Consider the following 22384-nt stretch of genomic DNA (forward strand, 5'->3'; position numbering starts at 1 on the left):
ATGGCGGTCAGCTTCTCGTTGCCACTCCCGTTGTTTCCGATGTCGAGGAAGTCGCGTTTGAAGCGACGGTTGCACTTGGACGCGACGTAACCGAGGATGCCGCATAGCTGGCAGGTGGGACGCTGACGGCCGGCGGTGACCGGCGGTAGCCGGCGGTGGTGGCGGATGAGGCTTCCGCTGTCCGCCGCCTCCAGCAGGCGGGCTAGGGGCGGACCAGAGGGCGGGTGGGACGCGGGCACACGGCCACCGCCAGGGGCACCGCGGTAGCCCGCGCTGGCATTGGGGTCATGGACGTGGTGAGTCGCGTGGCGCTCCTTGACGCGTGCCTCTGTGTACATGAGGCGGGAGTAGAGGTCACGGGGCGTGATCAGTGTCTTGATCACGACCGTTCACGTGCTCCACCAGGTTGCCATACTCACTATCGAAGCCATGGAGGACGTACTCCGTAAACTCCGCATAACAGAGCGGCTGCCCTATGGATGTCAACGTGTCCGAGAGCGTCTTGACCTTGTGGAAGAAGTCGTGCACAAAGGTGTTGAGCTTTTTGCAATCGCCAAGTTGACGACGAAGGGACGGACCGCGAGCAGAAGACTGCTGCGAGTAGATGTGCTTGAATGTGCTCCACATGTCGAATGAGGACGGGACAAATAGTACTAGACCGGCAACACTCTTCGTGAGAGAGGATTGCAGCGCAGAGACGATGGCCTGGTCCTGGGCAACCCATGCTCGGTAGAGGGGGTTCAGCGCAGCCACACTCGTACGTTCAGCGGTGAACGTTGTGACCGAGTGCGACGGGCAGGGGAAGCTCCTATCAACGTAGTCATCGAGGTGTTGGCTGCGGAGGAGCGGCAGTATCTGGGCGCACCCGTACATGTAGTTGTCCTATGTGAGGCGCAGGGTGATGAGGTTCGCCAGCTAGAACCGACCCAGGACGGTGATGTTGCGCAAATTGCACACCGTTGGGGAACCCCAAGAGGAAGGTATGATGAGCACAGTAGCAAGTCTTCCCTCAGTAAGAAACCAAGGTTTAATCGACCTGTAGGAGAAAGGCGTGACTTCTGAAGGTGTTGATAGCTGACTTGTGGCAGGGCGCACTACCGACGTCAGCAACAACGTGGAACCTGCACACAACACAACCAAAATACTTTGCCCCAACTTACAGTGAGGATGTCAATCTCACCGGTATAGTGTGGAAAGAGATATTTGTTTGCAGTGGAATTGAAGAAAACCATGCTTGCAGTAAGTAAACAGAACATGATGATTTTATCAGTGTAAAAGAAAGGACCGGGGTCCACAGTTCACTAGAGGTGTCTCTCCATAAAGATAAATAACATGCTGGGTGAACAAATAACAGCTGGGCAATTGACAGAATAAAGACCATAGATGACAGGATGATTACTATGAGATTCATTTGGGCATTACAACATAATACATAGACTGTAATCCAACTGCGTCTATGACTAATAATCCACCTTCCGGTTATTATCCGAAACCCTTCCAGTATTAAGTTGGAAGCAACAGATTATCGCATTAAGCAATATGTCTAAAGTAAACAATAGAATTATCCTTAGACAAACATTGTTGTTTTCTCCCTATTAGCAACAACACATCTACAATCTTAGAAGTTATTGTCACTCTTCCAGATTACTAGATGCATGAACCCACGATCGAGCATAAGTACTCCCTCTTGGACTTACAAGCATATACTTGGCCAAAGCATCTACTAGAAACGGAGAGCATGCAAGATCACAAATAACATATGACAAGTATATAATCGATCTCAACATAGTATTCAGTATTCATCATATCCTAGCAAATACAACATGTAACATTACATAAAGATGATCTTGATCATGATAGGCAGCTCACAAGATCTAAACATGAAGCATAAATTGGAGAATACAACCATCTTGCGACTGCTATGGTCCCGTAGTCTAGAGATGAACTACTCACGCATCACTTCGGAGGCGGGCATGGCAATGTAGAGGCCTCTGGTGATGATCTCCCTCTCCGGCAGGGTGCCGAGAAGAGCTTCAAAACCCTCCCGAGATAGGGTCGACAATGGCGGCCGCGATGGAATTTTCGTGGATGGAGGCTCGGGTATTTAGGTTTTTCCCGAGATCGTGAATAAATAGGCGGAAGGGCGAGGTCGGTGGGTGCCTGGGGGGCCACACCACCCCATGGCGCGGCCAGGGCCTGGGCCGCCCCATGGCCTGGTGTGGCCACCTCGTGGCACCACTTCTTCTCTCCTCTGGACTCCGTCTTCGTTACAGTAAAATAGGAACTTCGGCTTTTGTTTCGTTCAATTCCGAGAATATTTCCTGTACAACTTTTCTAAAATACAAAACATCAGAAAACAGGGAACTGGCACTGTGGCATCTTGTCTATAGGTTAGTGCCGAAAAATGTAAAAAAGTGCAACGAGGTTGTAAACAAAACATATAGAAATTGGTGTAAAACAAGCATGAAGCATCAAAAAATATAGATATGTTTCCAACGTATCAGTATCTCCAAGCTTAACTCCTACCTGTCTTCGAGTAGGTAAGGATGATAACAAAAATAATTTTTGAGGTAACATGAAGCCAACACAATCTTGATCAATTTATTGTAAAAGCATTGTGAGCTGGGATCAAAGTACTCTAAACATAGACATAATAGATATAATTCTAACAATAGAACTTAGCAACTATATTACAACATGAGAAGTAACTCAAAGAAAAGATCATGAATAATTGTGCACTGAAAGCAACTGTTTGTTTTTTAGCATAGAGAAAACATAGCAAAGTGGTACTCAACTTGTCCCTTATGAAGTAGCAAAACATAAATGCCAGGACACCCTTAAAGTTCAAATGGTGACTAGATACAAGTAATTTGACAACAAGAAATATTATAGTCATGAATCAATCAATAATAAAATTTGGGACTATGCACATTATACTTAGAATGACAACTATGCTCTCTTAATTGGAGCATAAAGCAAGAAGATGAAGACTCAACATAAAAGTAAAATAAAGTCCATGCGCAGAGAGAAGCAAGATTATTCATGTGCTAGAGCTTTTTATTTTTAATGCAATAGAGGTCTTGTAAATATATTTTGAGAGGTATATATATCTATGCCAACGAATGGCATCAAATGATCTATCATCGTTTCATATAGTGACCTCAAGAGCGGCTCCCATGTAGTTTTACATTTGCACACCATTATTTAGTATCTCTCCAGTACATAATATGCAAAGCTTTATTTGTTTATTTTATATTTTGTGTGGGTTGGTGACATAGGCATCCCCAATGGGCCTGCCGAAGATGGTACCCGAGGTTTACTGAAGGCCCACAAGTCGGAGAATATGAAGTTCGGAAGCCCAGTTATTACTAAGGAAAGTTAGAATTGTATTAGGAAAGATAGAGACTTGTAATTTTACGGGACGGGTTAGAAACCCTCCTGGACTCTGTAACTTGTGTATTACGAATCCCTCGGCTCCGCCTCCTATATAAGGGGGAGTCGAGGGACAAAGAAAGGATCGAATCAATTGTCAACACAGCCCTAGTTTCTTAATCGTCGAGTACTTTTCGGCTGAAACCTTCGAGATCTACTTGCCTGGCCTCTACTTCCGACGAAACCCTAGTCTACAATACGTAGGCATTGATAAGTTAATACCTGGTCAATTGGCGCCGTTCGTGGGGATTAGAGGAGACAAGGAGCTGAACTCGATGGCACGTTCAAGATCGTCGACTTCGTCGGTAGCAAGCAACGCATTGGATCGAGGTAAACATGTCGAAACTGATCTAGTTGATTTTATTCCTCACCCGCCCTCCCGTTTGGATTCATATGCATATCTAGAGGAGCCCATGGAGATGACGTTCGGAAAGTTCCGATTCTGTGTCGAGAAAGAAGGATCGTATCGTCTCGAAGTTCCGATTTCGTCGGGATTATCGGCGGATGATTCCGATTTTTCGTCAAGCGAAGAGGAGATTCTGTCGCCACGCTTCATCAACACTATGGCAGGCGAAAAGCTCGCTAAAATCTTCAGCGACATGTCCTTCGAGTCGTCTGCGGACTCTGATATAAGCAGCGACTCAGACATCATCGATAACTTCAATTTCGTCGACAGATCCATTGATGTTGGAAAGGTCTTCACCAATCTATATGATGGTGTCACCAATCCTGACAAAAATCAAAATTCAAAATATCATCAGATCTATGCAATTGGAGAAACGAGCCGAGCAGAGCCGGAGACGTTAAAAAACTTAGACGATGCGGGAAATCCGTATGTTGATCCTGCAGATCTCACGCGAGGTTTGGGAACAAAATATATCGGACTAGGAACACGAGAGATGGTGCAATTCCCGCAAGCAGTATGGGATCGAGTAGCAAGAGCTATTGATGGTACAGAACCAATGACCATTACGGCGAGACCCGAGGAGTTACAAGCGTATCAATATAGGCTTGCACGTACCAGGAGGGAGCTTGAGAAGCAAAAAATCGAGTTGGACAGGAGGCAGGAAGCCGCTTCCTCATCAAGCAGGCGAAGGGCAGAGCTAAGCCGAAATTCAAGAACTTCGGGAGATAGTCATAGAGAAGCTCGAAGGAGAGCAAGATCTCGGCTGCAAAATATACCTGAAGCAGAGAGAGAGACTTTAATTCAAAACCTCGATATGTCTTTTATGTCAATCGATACAAGGGGGAATATTATTCCCAAAACACCGGAAGCGGGATACATGGCAACACAAGCTTTCATCCTAGCGTCCAAGCCACCTCCCGGAGATCCAAGAGAAGCGTTGTATAACATGGCCATGGCAGGGTGTGGAGCCATGGGAGCAGCATTCACAACTACACCTCCCGAAGGAGCTGCAAGGCAAAATAGTCCACGACCTACTGTTGCAGTGCAGGATCCCCCGAGAGCAAGCGGGGTCAGAGATACAGCGACTCAGGCCAGGGTGGATAGAGCGCGACAGGATAGAAGGGAACATCGGCATTCACCAGAAGTTGCTGAAGAAGATATGTGTGGACTCCCGTGTTTTACGAGACGAGTTCGAAAAACTCGAGTCCCGTCAGGATTTAAGTTACCAGAAAATTTCAAGAAATTCGATGGCCTGCAAGATCCCGAGGATTGGCTAGTCGATTACCTCGAGACGGTGAAACTGATAGGTGGAACCAGAGCAACAGCCATGCAGAGCATTCAAGTACACCTGAGTGGAGCCGCAAGATCTTGGATAAAGAAGCTTCCCCCGGGTCCATCGACAGTACTGGGATAGTTTTGAGGATGTGTTTGTCAAGAACTTCTGATCAACCTGCAAAAAACCTGCATCACTAGAAGAGTTGAGATCATGCCGACAAAAGCATGATGAATCAATGAGAAAATACATCCAAAGGTGGAACATCATTAAAAACTCGGCAGAGAATATATCTGACGAGAGAGAAATAGATGCGTTTGTGGCAGGAATTCGACGAGGAGATTTTGTCGAAGACTTGGGGAGAACCAACCCAAGGACAGTGTCATCATTGATGGAGATAGCAAACAGATGGGCAGATGGAGAAGACGCTGTTCACAATAAGCGACACAGGTCACCGGAGGAGGACCGTAGTCGAAATTTTCCAAATAGACGACGATTTCCTCGACAATTCTCGAGTTACGATGCTCCTGGCCAAATATCGGCTGGGTTTCTGGGAAACACTGGAGGAAACAATAGAGATGAATACCAAAGAAGTAACGAGCAGCGAGATGACAATAGAGATGACTCTCGAAATAACAGGCAAAATAGTGGACCAAGGTTTCAGAGACCTTTTGTATCTCCCGAGGATATGATGAACGGGCCATGTTAGATGCATTTCTATCTCGACAATAATGGGAAGAGGCAGTCAGGACATCTCCAGAAGGACTGTCGAAATTTTCAAGCAATGTTGAGAATAGCAGGGCACGCTAATGCTCAGGCAACTCACAGAAACCCCCAAGGGCCCAGGAGTGAGATCCACCTACCACCCCCTCCCGTAATTACGGACGAAAATCGGCATCAGCTCAGAATAGCGGCAGCACCACACCCACCTCCATATGTTGATCCTAACTCCAATGGCGCGGTCTCGATGATTCAGAAAGCTAGGCCGTCTAATAGGGCTCAGAAAGTGTCAACACCCGGATTTTTAAGTCCAGATGCCTATTATGCCGTACATCGCAATCCCAGGAATATTGTTGTTGCGAGACATAATAGTTGAATATCATAGAGTCATCATTTATTACAACACATAATCGTCTTACAAGAGTAGATCACATGATCCAATATTACAATAGTAGTTGATCTATCGATCAACGAACATCACAAATAGCGGAAGCGAAGTAGTAGTGGCTATCTAATCCACAGGCCAACGCTTGACGTCAGGAGCGGTCCTAGTTGTCGTAGACGTCCTGCTGTCCATCTTCCTCGTACTGCTGTTCTCCTTCAAAGTCTGGCCATTTGAATAGCCAGGGACAAAGCCATGAGTACTTTTAAAGTACTCGCAAACTAATACTAGTGTAAGCACTATCAATTTTAGTAAGGGATACTAAGCTCTAGGTTTATTTGCATAAAGCCAAGATTATTTCATAAACATTTAGAAAAGACTCTTCATTTGCTAAACTAACTCAAGTGGGAACATTAGTGTCATTCCCACAACTCTGTTGTGATTCAATTCAAAGTCACCATTCACCTTTTAAATTCAAGTCCCAAGTCATATGTCACATTTTTGAAAATGGTCTGATGACGGAACAGTATGGCCATTCCAACCGTCCATAACCGTGGACGCGGCTATTCGAATAGTTCTACACTCTGCAGAGGTCGTACACTTGTGCCACAATATTTGCAATAATCCGTCGGGGTTAAGCGGCCCTGATTTATCATACTCCGTATGCGGACTACCAACCATAACCTTTCACTTACATACTCTAGTATGAGCACCTCTCCCCATGAGCTTGGCCTCCCGGTGAAAACCGCGATCAACCCGGAACCGCACAGGGCTTGGGCCGTACATTCACCTCATATTAACATCATTTCTCATCGGTTCTTTTGTTGTAGAGGCAGCCTCCAGCCTAACCCCGATGACGCTTGTTTAGAGGGAACCCATACTAAAGCACATAAATTTCTAGTTAAGCCCTTACCCATATTGGGTATTGTGGGGGTACTTTCAAATTGGAATGGTATCGCATCCGAACCCAACCATCAGTTTTCGTAAAATTCACCAAGTCATTCACCAGTCATATTCACCTTCAAAATCTTTCGAGTAGAATGACTCATCATTCCAAGGTTTTCAAAGTCATTGGTTTTCACAAGTTCCCATCTCTAGTAGTCAATTTTAGTTTAGCACTAGCAACTACTTATGAGGGATGCTAAGTATCTTGGATTGCTCTAGGCTAAGTTTGATACTCTTGCACTACTCCATAGCTAGACTAAGTGAGTCGGGAATCAAAAAGATACTTTGATAAACAAAATTTAGTAAAGCTTGTAAAGTAAAAACTTGGGATAGGAGCATTAAGCATAAAATAAAAATAATGGTGCCTTGCTCTTGTAGAGCTTTGCACAAGGGAACCTTGCAAGAGTGTTAGCTTGCCTTGATTGGTGAGGTGATCAAAGTTTTCTGGCTCTTCCTCCTGGTAGAATACCTCCTCCTCTTGATAGTCTCCGGTACCAGCGTCTATAGATGAATACGAGGTACACAATCACCAAACAATACTTACATGCTAGACTAAAACACAACAAAGGGTTCACACAACTTATTCTAACATCAAATCAAGCATGGTATGGTGAGTTACTTGGTTTGTTCTTATTTAAGAGAAAAATAATTTCCTCTTATTAGGAGCATTTATTTGATTTGCTATTTAAGTCTTTGGAGAAAATAATTTCCTCTCATTAAATCCTATCAAGATTTAATCTCCACAAATAATAATAAGGTGTGAAATATAAGTTGACCCAGGTCAACCTTTCATATCTATTATGAGGGAGTAATAATTGAAATGAGGTGCTACACCTCATATAATTTAAAACTAACATCTAAAGGATTTAAAATCTCTAAGTAACCAAGCATGAGGCTTATTAGACCAAGGTCAGTACCTCTATTTTAATTACTTAGGATCACAATTTAAATGAGAGAGAAGCTCCCATACTATTTAAATAAGTTTATGTGTATGTGTTAAATGGACTAGAAATGGCTCCATAGCCATTATTTGAATCTAGTCCATGATCATGCAAAACAACTATGCTATATTTTTGCATAAACCATTAGATTATGTCAAATGTGAATTATTAGAGTTGGAATCAACTCAAAATCATTTATAGATAATTTATAGTATTTATTTGAAGTTAGAAAAGTCCCTGCCTTGTTATTTTTATCATTTGAATTTAATTACGAATTTGGACATGAGGCCAGTGGCATTATTTAGATAATTTCATGAGCTTTCCGAATATATAAAATTTGCTAAATTTGGTGTAGTAGATTTCAAACTATTTAAATTTGAAGTGGGCAGCAGTATTGGATTTGAACTAAATAGATTAAATCATATTTGAATTACTGGGCCACGCGGGAAAATAAACGGGCCGAAACGGTTTGAATGGGGGAAACAGGCCCAGTAACAGCGCGGGCCTGCTGACAGGGGGTCCCACGCGTCAGTGGGTTATTTCACCGAAACGGTATGTGCTAACCTGGCCCGTTGGATTAGATCGAGGATCTACGGTGGAGCTTCGTCGTCACCGTCGTCGAGAGGGGAGTGCTGGAGCGGCAGCGGTAGGGGGTCGACGGTGTGAGGAAGCTCCGGCGAGAGGCAGCGCAGGTGCTAGACGATGTTGTCGACGACGAGGAATTGAATGGTGGTCGCGGCGTCGCTTGGGGAGGCGTCAATCGTCGTCTTCTTCCTCAGTACCGCCGCGGAATCCAGCGAGCAATTGACGGGCTATGGTGCAAATTGGAGAGGGGGAGTGAGTCGAGGAGGTCCAGGAGAAGGAGGGGAGCAAGTTTGGTGTGGAGCTTGAGGCACGGGAGAGGCTCTATTTATAGGCGAGATGGTGACCGGCGGGTGCTGTGAGAGGTCATCGACGGCGAGGGCTGTCCAGGGCGCGAAGGGGCAAGCTAGGGGGCGCGCGAGGTAGGCGATGACTAGGCGGAGCTAGCGCGCGTGAAGGGGCAGCGAGGGGAGGACGATGGCAGGCTGGCGTCGTTCGAGTGCTCGCGGTACGGGCGTGGCAGAACCTTGATCATGGCGACGGCTAGGGTGTACGCGCGGGCTATCGAGGATGTCTAGGAGGTAGCTGGGGGTGTGGTGATCACGCGTGCCAAGTGGGAGAGGGAGAGAAGGACGAGAGCGTTCAGGCGAGGGGCGTACTGCCGCGTCCAATGACACGCCGACGCACGCTCTGGCGCGTCCAGACGTGGTGATCACGGTGTGGCCAAGGCTTGTCGTGCATGGTTTGGAAGCGGGATCTTGTCCATCGTGTCCAGTACTTCCTGGTGAGTCTAGCTGACAAGGTTTGATGGACCAGAGAGGGGTGAGGTAGGGTGGCGTGGTGGTGTCTAGCATGGCCGGCATGGGTGTGTTCTTCATCATGCATCTACTTTAATCAGTGCTAAAGTGCTGGGTCTGATGCAGAGGAGGTACAGAAGATGGATGATCACAATTCAAAAGGGGTTTAGCCCAAAATCCAGAGGATAATAGCATGTCTCTCATTTGCCAAATGATGCCTGCAAGGTATTCTACATAACTAGATTTAGATGTGCGCCTTGGCGCACGACCCCGTTAATTTAGCTTAATTAACCGATTATATTCAAAAGGTAAAAAAATAGTTGTTACCAAATGGATGATCACAGCGTCAAGACCCAAGTTTGAAATGAGATTTAGAGGTGTGCATGCACCCGTGGCTCTCGCATATGTTTATATCTTGTATAATAACACTATTAAAAAATAAGTGTGGACCTTGGCCTTTTGTAGAAACAACAAAGAAAAATTCTTAAACAGGGGTGATAACACATGGTGTGTCATATAAGATATAAATAGCCGAGTCAAGTGGCCTATAAGCAACCCTACTGGTACTTAAGGAGTGCACAACGATTTTTAGGGAGATGATCTTGATTCTAAGTTTAGCAATAGCTCATCCTCATTCTCAATCGGCTCAAGACAACAACTCCGAGCCACAGGGTCAATGAGGAAATAGAAGAAGATGTAGGTCAAAGATGTTCAATCTTTTTTTCTAAATCCTGCTCGCTGCACAAAAAAATATTGAAAATAGAAGTGTTCAATACAAACAACCAAAGGAAATATATAAATCCAACAACAACATAACTGAGCAAAACCAGGGCGGTCTTAGGCCACAGGCCTTCCACTTTGGAACAAACTTGCCAAAAAATGTAAATAGTAGGAAAACAAGTGAAACTCAGCAAAATTTCCACATAACTCTAGAGCAGCCACTGTTAGAGCTATAATCGATCTAGAGGTATAATAGATACAATAAAAGATAAATAGTACTCCGTAGGATAGTATAGCAGAGCACAAACGCACCACAAATCAATGGAACAATAACATTTCGGGATACATACCGAATATCGCAGTTGGTCCTAAATAACTAAATAAAGTTAACCTAAACCATCAATCTAAGAAAGCCTTTAATACTTGTAGCATGATTTCAAAGCTTTTCAAATGATGGTGTTTCCTTCAGCCTTCATGATACAGAAGATAAAAAAAAATCCTGAACGTTTGAGACGATCATTTCCATCTCACGCAAGACCTGGCCTCCTTCAGCCTCCCATCCCTGTCTGGACTGCCATTGGGTAGTTCCTCGTTGATAGTTCCTTCACATAGCTAGCAAAACTGCATCTCTACGTGCACGAGTTTCAGCTACAACAGGACTTGTGATACCTGAATACTGCATGCAGCTTGCCACCAGATAATTACCCCTTGACACTGTACCAGATCCGGTAAGGCGACATCCAAATTGATATTAATTAACCCACAGACAGTTTAGGCCGCCTTCGGAAAGGAATTGGAACTCAGCTGGTACTGCAATTCACCATGTGTGTAGCTTCCAAATAGACCGTATAGTAGAAACTGCAATTGATCCTTCATTTCTGGGGATAATCTTATGATCAAGGACATCATCAGCAGTTGTTCTCAGATGTAGTGGTGGTATATCCCAAAGAAATCTCGTGCTGCATTTCAAAAGAGTTCAGTCTACCCACACTGAAGCAGTTACGCTGATGTCATAAATTCTTTGTTGTTTCTTTCAAGCTAACAATATTTTTTCCAAAGATCTTGCAGGCTACAGTATTTAGCATCTTGTTCACTGGTTCTCAATTTGCTGGTTCTCTACTGGGTAGTGCTGTGTCCGAGTTCGAAAGGCTTGGATCACTGGATTATGTTGTTTCCTTGACTGGTATTCTTCATGCTGATTAAACCATGAAAATATACACACCAATAGCATAGTTGATGATAACACAAATTTCCAGAAATTACAAACACGAAAATCTATAGGAGGCGGTGTTCGATTCACGAGTAAGAAATGAACAGGTGCTTTCACATCCAAAAAAAAATAGCCAAATCATTAATGATTGAATGTTATCAAGAGAAAACCAAGTGCATCCGATGGAAATACATACATTCCTTGCAGAAAAGTGGATATAAAAGGATTTATGACATGTGAGAACTTGACTACATTAAAACACTGAGTAAATAACAAAGTACAAAGAACCTGAGTGTGTTGACTCGGTCACCTCATTGACACGAGAAAGTACAAAATCAAATGGTAGAAAGTTTGCTCATCGTATTGTCTTTCAGCTAACTGAAGTGAAATAGTACTAAAAAAACAAACAAAAAACAGGTACACCTATTTTATTCCAGCGGATATATGACTTCATTTCACATTATTCATGTAGCACATCAGACCTTTTAGTGAGGCAAGAGGTTTCATTCAAGGAACTTACTAAATCTGAACCACATACTCCAATTTTCGTAGACATATCTGTGGATATTCACACGTTGGTAAAGTCCATTTTTACAAACGAGGGTGGCAAATCAGGAGTTACAATATTAAAAAAAAATGGCAGTTGGCCAAACTTAATAAGATGCAGATGTAAATTAGTTTCAGTTACAAAGAAGTACAAACCTAAATCAACCTACTACTCAAGCTACACAGCAACAGTTCTAAGATTAAAGATACATACTGTACTTTTCAGAGATCAGCATGCATCTTTGTTAGAATCGAGAAAATACATGTATATGCTGGACAATAGTGTTCCAGGGAAAATAGATAAATTCTTACTGAATTATGCTTATGCAGGTAGCCATGAATCTCTATACAACCTTTATTGAAAATATAGAAGGGTCTATAAATTGACGAATAACACCATTATGAACCAACTCCAAAAACAGTAACAATATGATCTCTTCTGCTCAACGGAATGGAATATACTTTGCTAGCCTTTTTTTCCAGCTAAAGCAAAGTTACCAATGCAGCAATAACATGTATGTAGATAACTCAAAATGTACATACGTGGAAAAAAAGTAAAACAGAGTAAAGTTTATAGCCCCATTGCAATGACAAAATGTTTATGTAAAAGCAATTGGAATGCCGAGCGTGGTCACATAAGGTATGTAAAAATAGATTTTCTATATATATTGATAGGAAGAAATCCATAATATACTTGGCGTAGTGAGTAAAAAAATACGTCCTTACAATGATTTGTGGTCCTTTATATCTCTGGCAAACCCCAACAATATATATGTTTTATTCATCGGGTGAAATATTTGCAAGGATGGAGATTTCTATGGTAACCCACTTACAACTAAGAGAAATATATCCATCTAATTTTCTTCTAGGTGCACTGCAAGCCTTTCAAAGAATGTTAATTTACATGAATTCAAGGCTTTTGATCAGGTACCTTAACAGAGGCCATAGCAGGTTGAGACTGCTGCATGAAGAGCTTATACTCTATAGGGGCATCAGCCTATTGTACTTGAAGAACCAAACGAAGAAGTAGAAGATGAATGAACCAATCACCCCGGTAATTATGAGGACCCACTGGAATGCATTTTGAATGATGAACACGGGCACTCTTGAAGTTCATCCGGAATACTCCCACGACGACAAATGTTTTGGTTTGATCACAGGAGCTCGAACTGGATCAGCTAATTCTGAAAGTTGTCCTGGGAACAGAAAATTTAAGACACATCAATTAGTACAGAACAGCTGACAGTAGTATCTGAAATGCATAAATCGTACTGTGTGCTCATAAGTCATAACTTGAATGAGATGAGAAATGGGTATCCATTTCATCGAGTGTGGGTGTCCTACGCAACTACCGTTCATGTTCATGTTACATGGTCAATCAGGCTTTCCTTGGAAAAACCAAGGACCCATATCTCGTTATAGCTGACAACGGATCAATTCATTAAGGGCACACCCATGCAGGGAAGATTTCTCAATTAGGTCATTGAGTTTAGGGAAGGATGCCAGTTTGGAATACTTAGGTCCGTTCTTGATCTTCTATCAACCAAACGATCAAATAATCTCGAAACAAAATATGAAAGCAACCTGGTTTTAACTGTCGAAGACATAGTAGATGAGGCATGACGAGTGCTCGGACCATTAACAATAGGCGGACCAAGCTGACAGAGAAGACAAGTAACCTGTAAGAAATAAGGAACCGAGTACATAAAGCACAAGCACACGTGTTGTTAAGGTTTCAGGTTTAATTTTCAGTCTTAGCTCGCCAATGTTTTCAAAATATAGTGAAAGAAAAAAATGTGTCGACTTGAGTATACAATGCAGACGGAGAGAAAGACAAAGTAGCATAATTAAATTGAAGTGAAAAACAATACATATTCAGACTGTAGTTCTGTAAGTAGGAATCAAAATCATTAGAAAGAAGAAATAGTGGAATATTATCCAGATCAATTTCAAAGAACCGAAGGTCAATTTCACCAGTACCATCAGACGCCACATAGCAGATTCGATACCTCTAGAAATACAAGAGGTTAACAGAAAGCAGACGAAAACATGTTTTCTAGGAACAAAAAGTAACAACAGATGATCACCTTATATAATTTTACCGGTGAATGGAACCTAAAGTAAGATGTGCAGTACTTCTTTCTTATTTAGTTGCATCATCTTTCATGGAATATCTAAAAACCTCCTAGTGATTTGAACAGCAAGCGATGAATCATCACTGTGAATGCTCAGTTTTCCGACACAATAAAGATCCAAAATCCATATTGAATCTCTAATCAATAGTTGTTTCTCGGCAATATTACCAGTGTATACTCCAACATGACTTCATTATATAAATTGAAAAAGAAAGGAAACACGGATAATTCGATAAATAGATGGCTCTGTTTAGATAGAGAACCATGATAAGTAATAATACATACACCAACGTGACTTCACTATATAAATTAAGCGACAGAATATGTACATATAATCATTTATCATATCCGATGGTGTTACATTTGCGGATCACATATCCGACACCATTGGTAAACGCAAGGAAGACGTATTCATGGATCTGCAGATGCTTTCAATATGTGTAAAGAGGCGTGAGTTTTTACCAATAGAAAGCAATCAAAGATTAAGATATTGTAGCTGCATAAGGAATGAGGAAAAAAAACAACAGATCAATTGTTTATGATAGGGAATTATCATTAACAAATTTCTAGAACTCTTTCCATAAAAAAATTCTCAAGTTAATTACTCCAAAGAAAATTAATTGGTGAACTCGGTGCTTCCTTTCATTGATAAATTCATGTCATAAAGAGAAAATATAGAACAACTTTGTACAAAGAAATTAGACAAGTGTGAAAGAAAAAAGATACTCGGATAGCTACTTGATGTACTGCAGCACCTCCCGCACACGGTAAAGGAAGAAACGGCAAGAGCCAAACACGACAACAGACTCGCAAAACAAACGCAAGGCAAAATATTTATATTAAAAGGTAAACTTGGTAATCTGCAGATAGAAAAAATTGGCATACATTCACGTGCACATGTTGGTCGCTTTGATCCGGTTACCGTCCAAGCTTTGATTAGGTCCTGGAGTAAAGCACAAAGTAGCTCGCAAAGGAGAATCGATGAGATGATTATGTTAGACAAGTTTATAATACAACAGCAAAGTGAATTCACTTTGGTGAGAAAGACTATATGTGCTAGTGTTCGCATTCATAGTTTCATATACATTGTCAAGCAAACAAAATATCAAAAAATCATCTGACAAATGAGACATCTCGTGATACAAAGTGTTACATTGCCTAGATGACCTGTCTTCAGATTTTTACAGGATTTCTTGTCTGTCAGAAGCCCCATTAGGTGTCTGCCAAAAGCCCCTTTAGGTCGAAGGAGATAATCATTTGTAAATTCTTCTAGCAGACCTGGATAAGAACAAAACAACCAAATACATGAAGTTAAAACCAAGTACAAAAGGGTGGGTTTGGCCTCCTATAAACAAAGCTATGCAGCAAATATGATACAAAAAGAAATAATGAAAGAAGATGCAGGTGATATTGCTCTTGAGATGGAGTTGCATCTATGATCCGTGTGACACTTCTCCGACCACTCTTCTTCATTCTTTGCTAAAATGTAGCTTAACTACCAAACCAAGTAGGTAGAAAGGTCTTCACTTCGAGTACAACAATTTCTTGGAAAGCCTACCAAGCGGGCATGCACACAAATATAGAAAGTAACCTCATGTAGCTACCTGGAAGATAGCGGGGAAAACAAAAAGGGGCAAAACTGAAAAATACATGTAGAATTGCAACAGATTACAATATTAATTCTTTTCACATGTGAATTAGTGAAAAAATAATTAGTGACTGTACCAATGGTATTTACACACGTTTTTTGCGATCATGTGACCAGGGAATTACATATAAGAATTATGACCACACGTGAAACCATGTGTGACACATCAGAGGCACGATGCGGCAAAGCAAGGGAACACATTGCTTATACTGCATTTTTTTGCTGCATCCAATGGAAAAGAAAGAGTGTCTAAAAATTGAAAGTGAACAATTTATCCTAAATCATACTTTCATGCTTATTGTTAAAAAGAGTAGCTATATATCGAAAGTCAAAAAAAGGAAGAAAGACAAATCTTTACAGGATATACGCTTAGCATGTAAACATAAATGTCCCTTTCGAAAATTAAACAATTGCAGCTAAGAATAGCTAACATTGGCAAAAGAACATAAATACCTTGATACTTTCTGGCCCCGATAATTTTGTTCTTTCAAAATTACTCGCTTGAGATAATCTGGCAAAATTCATGAATTAGCGAATCGTAAGAAATATGAATCGAACATCTAAGCGATCAGCTAACTACGATAAACAATAAACACAATAAGCTGTGAGAGATCCATTTATTTATAAGTAAAAGCATATTCAATGTGACAAATCAGGGCATATAGTTGGTTGTTGGATGAGCATCAGCGTGGCAATTTATAAGTAGAACATGATGAACAAATTAGCAGACAAACATACAACTGAACCTGCAGAATGGACAATAAAGGAAAGAGATGAGAGAAAATGGATGCAGCCGATAATGTTGTCATAACCTAGTCATGTCCACGGCCATGGTTCAAGGAAACTGGCATACCTCAAGCTAGTACCCTTGGTCGTCGGGCCAATGGGGAAGAAGCCATCTGAGAGGAGGCCGTAGCCGCCACGCTCGGTTCTGGGCCACCATCGGGAAACCGCTGCCGCCAATTATCCCATCTAGACAATTTATCGAACACCTAGTGAGCTCTCTGAGGAAGTGGTGACATCTCTTTGCAGCAGCAAAGCAGATGAGCATCCAAGGGGTGGGTGAGACGGGAGACAGAGGGAGAGAGAGGCCAGGAGAGTTTACTTGCGGGTCAGCCATAGGTGCTTCCTATCGTCCTCCACCTGCCTTGCCTCCTCCTTGTCAGTACCTCCACCTGCAGCAACATGCTTGCGCCTTAAGCGATGCCCACGCCCAAATACGGCGCCCATCTCGTGCCGGGCGCGGCGCTCGCGTCCAAGGCGACCCGCCGCCATCAGAGAGAGATGAGGGAGAGGGAGGACGGGAGGAGAGAGGTGGGAGGAGGAGGTGCGGCGAGGAGGAGGAGGAACGAGATGGAGGCGTCACAGCAATTCCTCTCGCGAGGAAGAGGAGGAACAGAGGGGCGTGGGCGTGAGCGTGGCTACGTGAGCGAGGGAACTGGGCGGCGGCCAAGACGGCGGCGCGCTGGGAGGAGAAGGAGAGGGGCGGCGAGCGGCGCCGTAGGAGGAGAAGGGGAGCGACTGCCCTTTTCCCTCAGCTCGCAGGCACGCGCGACGCGAGAGGCTGGGCCGAGCGGGCTTTACACGACCCATGGATAAAACGCGGGTTCGCGCGAGTTCGCGCGAGGGCCTCGCTGCCCTGGACGAAATCGACGGTCGAGATCGCGCCACATCAGCTCGATCTGACGGCCGAAAATCCAAACGCCTGTGAGAGCCCCTATGGGGGGCATCATATACACCTTTAGATGGCCGCATGAAAATTCTTTTCAAATTTCGAAATTCTTTTTGGTGCAACTCAATTATATAAATAAAGTGAAAGATTGGTGGTGGTGGTGTTCATTTTAGAGTTGTTTTGCAAAGATTTCAAAATGTGGTCATCTTCACATAGTTTCAACATCACCACTTGTCAAAACCCTACTGGTCAACTCTGGTCAACATTAGCACTGATGGTCAACATGAAAGTTGTTCACCATTACTTGGTCTTGGATGACATTGCTTTGGTTGACCAAGATTGGTTGAGGAATCAGAAGATATATGGGTGCAAAGTGGTGAAGAAAATAAAAAGGGGACATATGACCATTATCATATGTATGTGAGTTTTGAATTTTGCTTTGATTTGATTTTGGTTTCTTTGATGCAATTGTGTTTGTTTATCATATATAAGAGTTTTACAAACAATAGATCAAGCAAAGGTGGCCTTTGATGAAGATTTGCAAAATTGGTCTTATGTGTATGTGAGTAAAAATGGAATTTTCTCCCTATTTAATTTCTCTCCATTTTATTTGACTTGGCTTGACCCAATTGGTGTTGTTGAGTGTTGAAATGTTATATAGGAGTGATCCCTCCATTCACAACAGGTATTAGGGTCAAGATTCTTAAATTCACAAATTTGCCATATTACTCTCATATGCCTCTATGGCATTTTTAGTTTCTTTTTATTCTCTTTCGAAACCACTTGGATTTGGTTTGATAAGCTCTAAGTAAGGTGTATGAAGGTTTTCCAAAACCTTAAGCCAAGTAGAAAAGCTTAGGGTAAAGTTTTGTAAAAATAGCCATAGGCACATATGCCTTTTTCTTATTTAACTTCCTTTTATTTTATTTTAACTAGGATGATGAAAAGAGGGGTGAGGTTTAGGGTTTAAGCTTACTTCAAAATACTATAACAAGCAATCATGGCAATAGCACAAGAATTAAGCAAGATCACTATGTATCACACTTAATTTAATAAAAGTTTTTGTTGGTTCCAAAATTTGGAACTAGGGAAATTCATTTATTTTGTTTTGACTTTTTGGGATGTTACAAACCCTTCCCCCTTAAACAAATCTCGTCCCGAGATTTTAAGAAAAGTTAGGTTCCTAAGAGAGATTGAATATTTTATTAACGGGAAGACATACTTGGCATGGTCTGGGGTGCTTCTCGAGCTTCGAGTGCGCATCATGTGGTAGAGGCGGCCGTTGTTGTTGTTCGGTTCCTTCTACCTCGCAAAGCGGCGCTGTTGCTAGGCAGGTGCAGCAGTGTTGGCGGCGATCTTGGCAAGCTTCTTGGGACACTCATTGGAGTAGTGGCCCACAACTCCACATTCATAGCAGTTGATCGTGGACTTGTCCTTCGGGGTGACGGGGATGGCATTGCTTCCAGTCCTCGGGCCAGTGTTGGTGTTGTTGTTGTTCCCATTGTTGCTGCTGCTGTTGGGGTTGTTGTTGTTGTGGTGGCTGTTGTTGTTGTTACCTCCGGGCTTCGGGGGTCCTCCGTTGTTGTTGGCGTAGTTGGGGTGATAAGTCTGAGCAGGTGGCACTGTTGTTTACGGGGGTAAATCCTCCGGAGTGGTTGTTGCGGTGTTTCGGGCATTGTGGGGCCCATTCCGGTTCATCATTCCGTGCTTGCGGTTCTCATTGGCCTGATGCAGCTTTCCTTCCATCTCGTATGGCTGAGTCTACGAGGGCTTCGAGGTCGGCGAACGGAATATTCACTAACACGGTTTGCATCTCGTCATGCGATCCGTTCAGAAATCTTTCCTTTCTCTTCTCATTGGTGTCGGTCTCATCCGGGGCGTACCTTGACAGAGTGAGAAACCTGTCGCGGTATTCCACCACCGACATCCTTCCTTGCTTGAGTTCATGAAACTCGTCTCTCATCTTCTTGATCAGTCCTTGGGGCACATGGTACTTGCTGAACTTCAGCTTGAAGTCTTCCCAGGTCATCATTTGTCCCGCATTCATTGCGCGGGCACTTGTCCACCAGGCTCGCGCAGGTCCCGACAGGTAGTGGGTGGCAAACAAGTACTTTTCGCGTCTTCTACTCCCGCAACTTCGAGGTTGTTCTCCATGGTCCGGAGCCAGTCATCGGCATCGAGGGGCTCTTCAGTTTTGTTGAATACCGGAGGGTTGGTGTGCTGAAAGTTCTTCAGCTTCGATCCAGGGTGATCGTGGTTTCCATGGCCTTGATTGTTCTGAGCTATCTGTTGCAGTGCGACAAGGTTTGCTTGGCGTTCAGCTCTCTCGACTTCTCGGTCTGCCATCATCGTCTGCAGCAGTTGCATCATGGTATCTTGGGTGGCGTTGCGGGTTGGTGGGGCCATCTGAACATTGAGGTAGATGATAAGATAAGAGGGAAATTTCTAGGGTTTGTTTTGTTAAAATTTAAAAAGTTCATAAATTGAAAACTTGAGTAGTGTTGCGGGGGTAAAAACCAACAACACTTTTTCATTCATACCAAACATCACATAATACAAAGCTAACACATCGTTGGTTTGAAGAACCATTCATTCGCTCTACGATACAAGGGGATCCTGATACAACTCACACCTACTTAAGTGCTTGGGTGATACTACTCTTCAGGGTGGAATTCTTCGTCTTCACGGGTAATGTGCTTGGCGAGAGGCGAGGGCGTTGTCCAAATCCCTGCGGGTTTTGTACATCCTGAAGTCCTGGTGTGCTACATAGGGGTTCATCTCTGTGTGCGGGGGCATGGTCATCGGTCTTCCCATGGGGTCATGTCTTGGGTAGTAGATGAAGCGAGTGTTCTTGATCTTGTCCTCATTTTGTCCGCACAGACGGAAAATTGCTTCTTGCATAGCTCTGACTAGTCCTTCCTTCCAAGTGTTTCCCGTTACAGAAAACCAGATGGTTTCCCATACCGGGGCTCCAAGCTTTCTTCGTAGATCAGTAGAAACTTCCCACCGAGGTGGTCCTCCGGAGTGGTTTTTGAGGGGTATTCCGAAGAACTCGGGATACGGGTGTCCTAGGTATTCCACTAGTTGCTTCAAATCTTTTTCGAACGTTAGGTCTCCTCCGCGACCAAGCTGATAGAACTCCCATTGGTACTCCATCTGTGAGCAATGAGGATGAGTAAGTTAATGAAGTGATCAAGTGTGCAAAATTTTATGTACAATTATAAAGAAAAGTAGAGCATGGATTTATTCTTTTGAAAAGATCTTAAGATAAGGGTGAGAATAAGTTTTCAGAAATATTCACTTTCTTTGTTTTGAAACTAAGTTTTTCGGACGTCCATTCTAACTAGGGTCTCCTAAGGTCAAACAATGGCTCGATACCAACTTGTCAACACCCGGATTTTTAAGTCCAGATGCCTATTATGCCGTACATCGCAATCCCGGGAATATTGTTGTTGCGAGACATAATAGTTGAATATCATAGAGTCATCATTTATTACAACACATAATCGTCTTACAAGAGTAGATCACATGATCCAATATTACAATAGTAGTTGATCTATCGATCAACGAACATCACAAATAGCGAAGCGAAGTAGTAGTGGCTATCTAATCCACAGGCCAACGCTTGACGTCAGGAGCGGTCCTAGTTGTCGTAGACGTCCTGCTGTCCATCTTCCTCGTACTGCTGTTCTCCTTCAAAGTCTGGCCATTTGAATAGCCAGGGACAAAGCCACGAGTACTTTTAAAGTACTCGCAAACTAATACTAGTGTAAGCACTATCAATTTTAGTAAGGGGATACTAAGCTCTAGGTTTATTTGCATAAAGCCAAGATTATTTCATAAACATTTAGAAAAGACTCTTCATTTGCTAAACTAACTCAAGTGGGAACATTAGTGTCATTCCCACAACTCTGTTGTGATCCAATTCAAAGTCACCATTCACCTTTTAAATTCAAGTCCCAAGTCATATGTCACATTTTTGAAAATGGTCTGATGACGGAACAGTATGGCCTTTCCAACCGTCCATAACCGTGGACGCGGCTATTCGAATAGTTCTACACTCTGCAGAGGTCGTACACTTGTGCCACAATATTTGCAATAATCCGTCGTGGTTAATCGGCCCTGATTTATCATACTCCGTATGCGGACTACCAACCATAACCTTTCACTTACATACTCTAGTATGAGCACCTCTCCCCATGAGCTTGGCCTCCCGGTGAAAACCGCGATCAACCCGGAACCGCACGGGGTTTGGGCCGTACATTCACCTCATATTAACATCATTTCTCATCAGTTCTTTTGTTGTAGAGGCAGCCTCCAGCCTAACCCCGATGACGCTTGTTTAGAGGGAACCCATACTAAAGCACATAAATTTCTAGTTAAGCCCTTACCCATATTGGGTATTGTGGGGGTACTTTCAAATTGGAATGGTATCGCATCCGAACCCAACCATCGGTTTTCGTAAAATTCACCAAGTCATTCACCAGTCATATTCACCTTCAAAATCTTTCGAGTAGAATGACTCATCATTCCAAGGTTTTCAAAGTCATTGGTTTTCACAAGTTCCCATCTCTAGTAGTCAATTTTAGTTTAGCACTAGCAACTACTTATGAGGGATGCTAAGTATCTTGGATTGCTCTAGGCTAAGTTTGATACTCTTGCACTACTCCATAGCTAGACTAAGTGAGTCAGGAATCAAAAAGATACTTTGATAAACAAAATTTAGTAAAGCTTGTAAAGTAAAAAACTTGGGATAGGAGCATTAAGCATAAAATAAAAATAATGGTGCCTTGCTCTTGTAGAGCTTTGCACAAGGGAACCTTGCAAGAGTGTTAGCTTGCCTTGATTGGTGAGGTGATCAAAGTTTTCTGGCTCTTCCTCCTGGTAGAATACCTCCTCCTCTTGATAGTCTCCGGTACTAGCGTCTATAGATGAATACGAGGTACACAATCACCAAACAATACTTACATGCTAG

The sequence above is a fragment of the Lolium rigidum genome, chromosome 6 (assembly GCF_022539505.1).
Source record: "Lolium rigidum isolate FL_2022 chromosome 6, APGP_CSIRO_Lrig_0.1, whole genome shotgun sequence".
Taxonomy (NCBI): Eukaryota; Viridiplantae; Streptophyta; class Magnoliopsida; order Poales; family Poaceae; genus Lolium; species Lolium rigidum.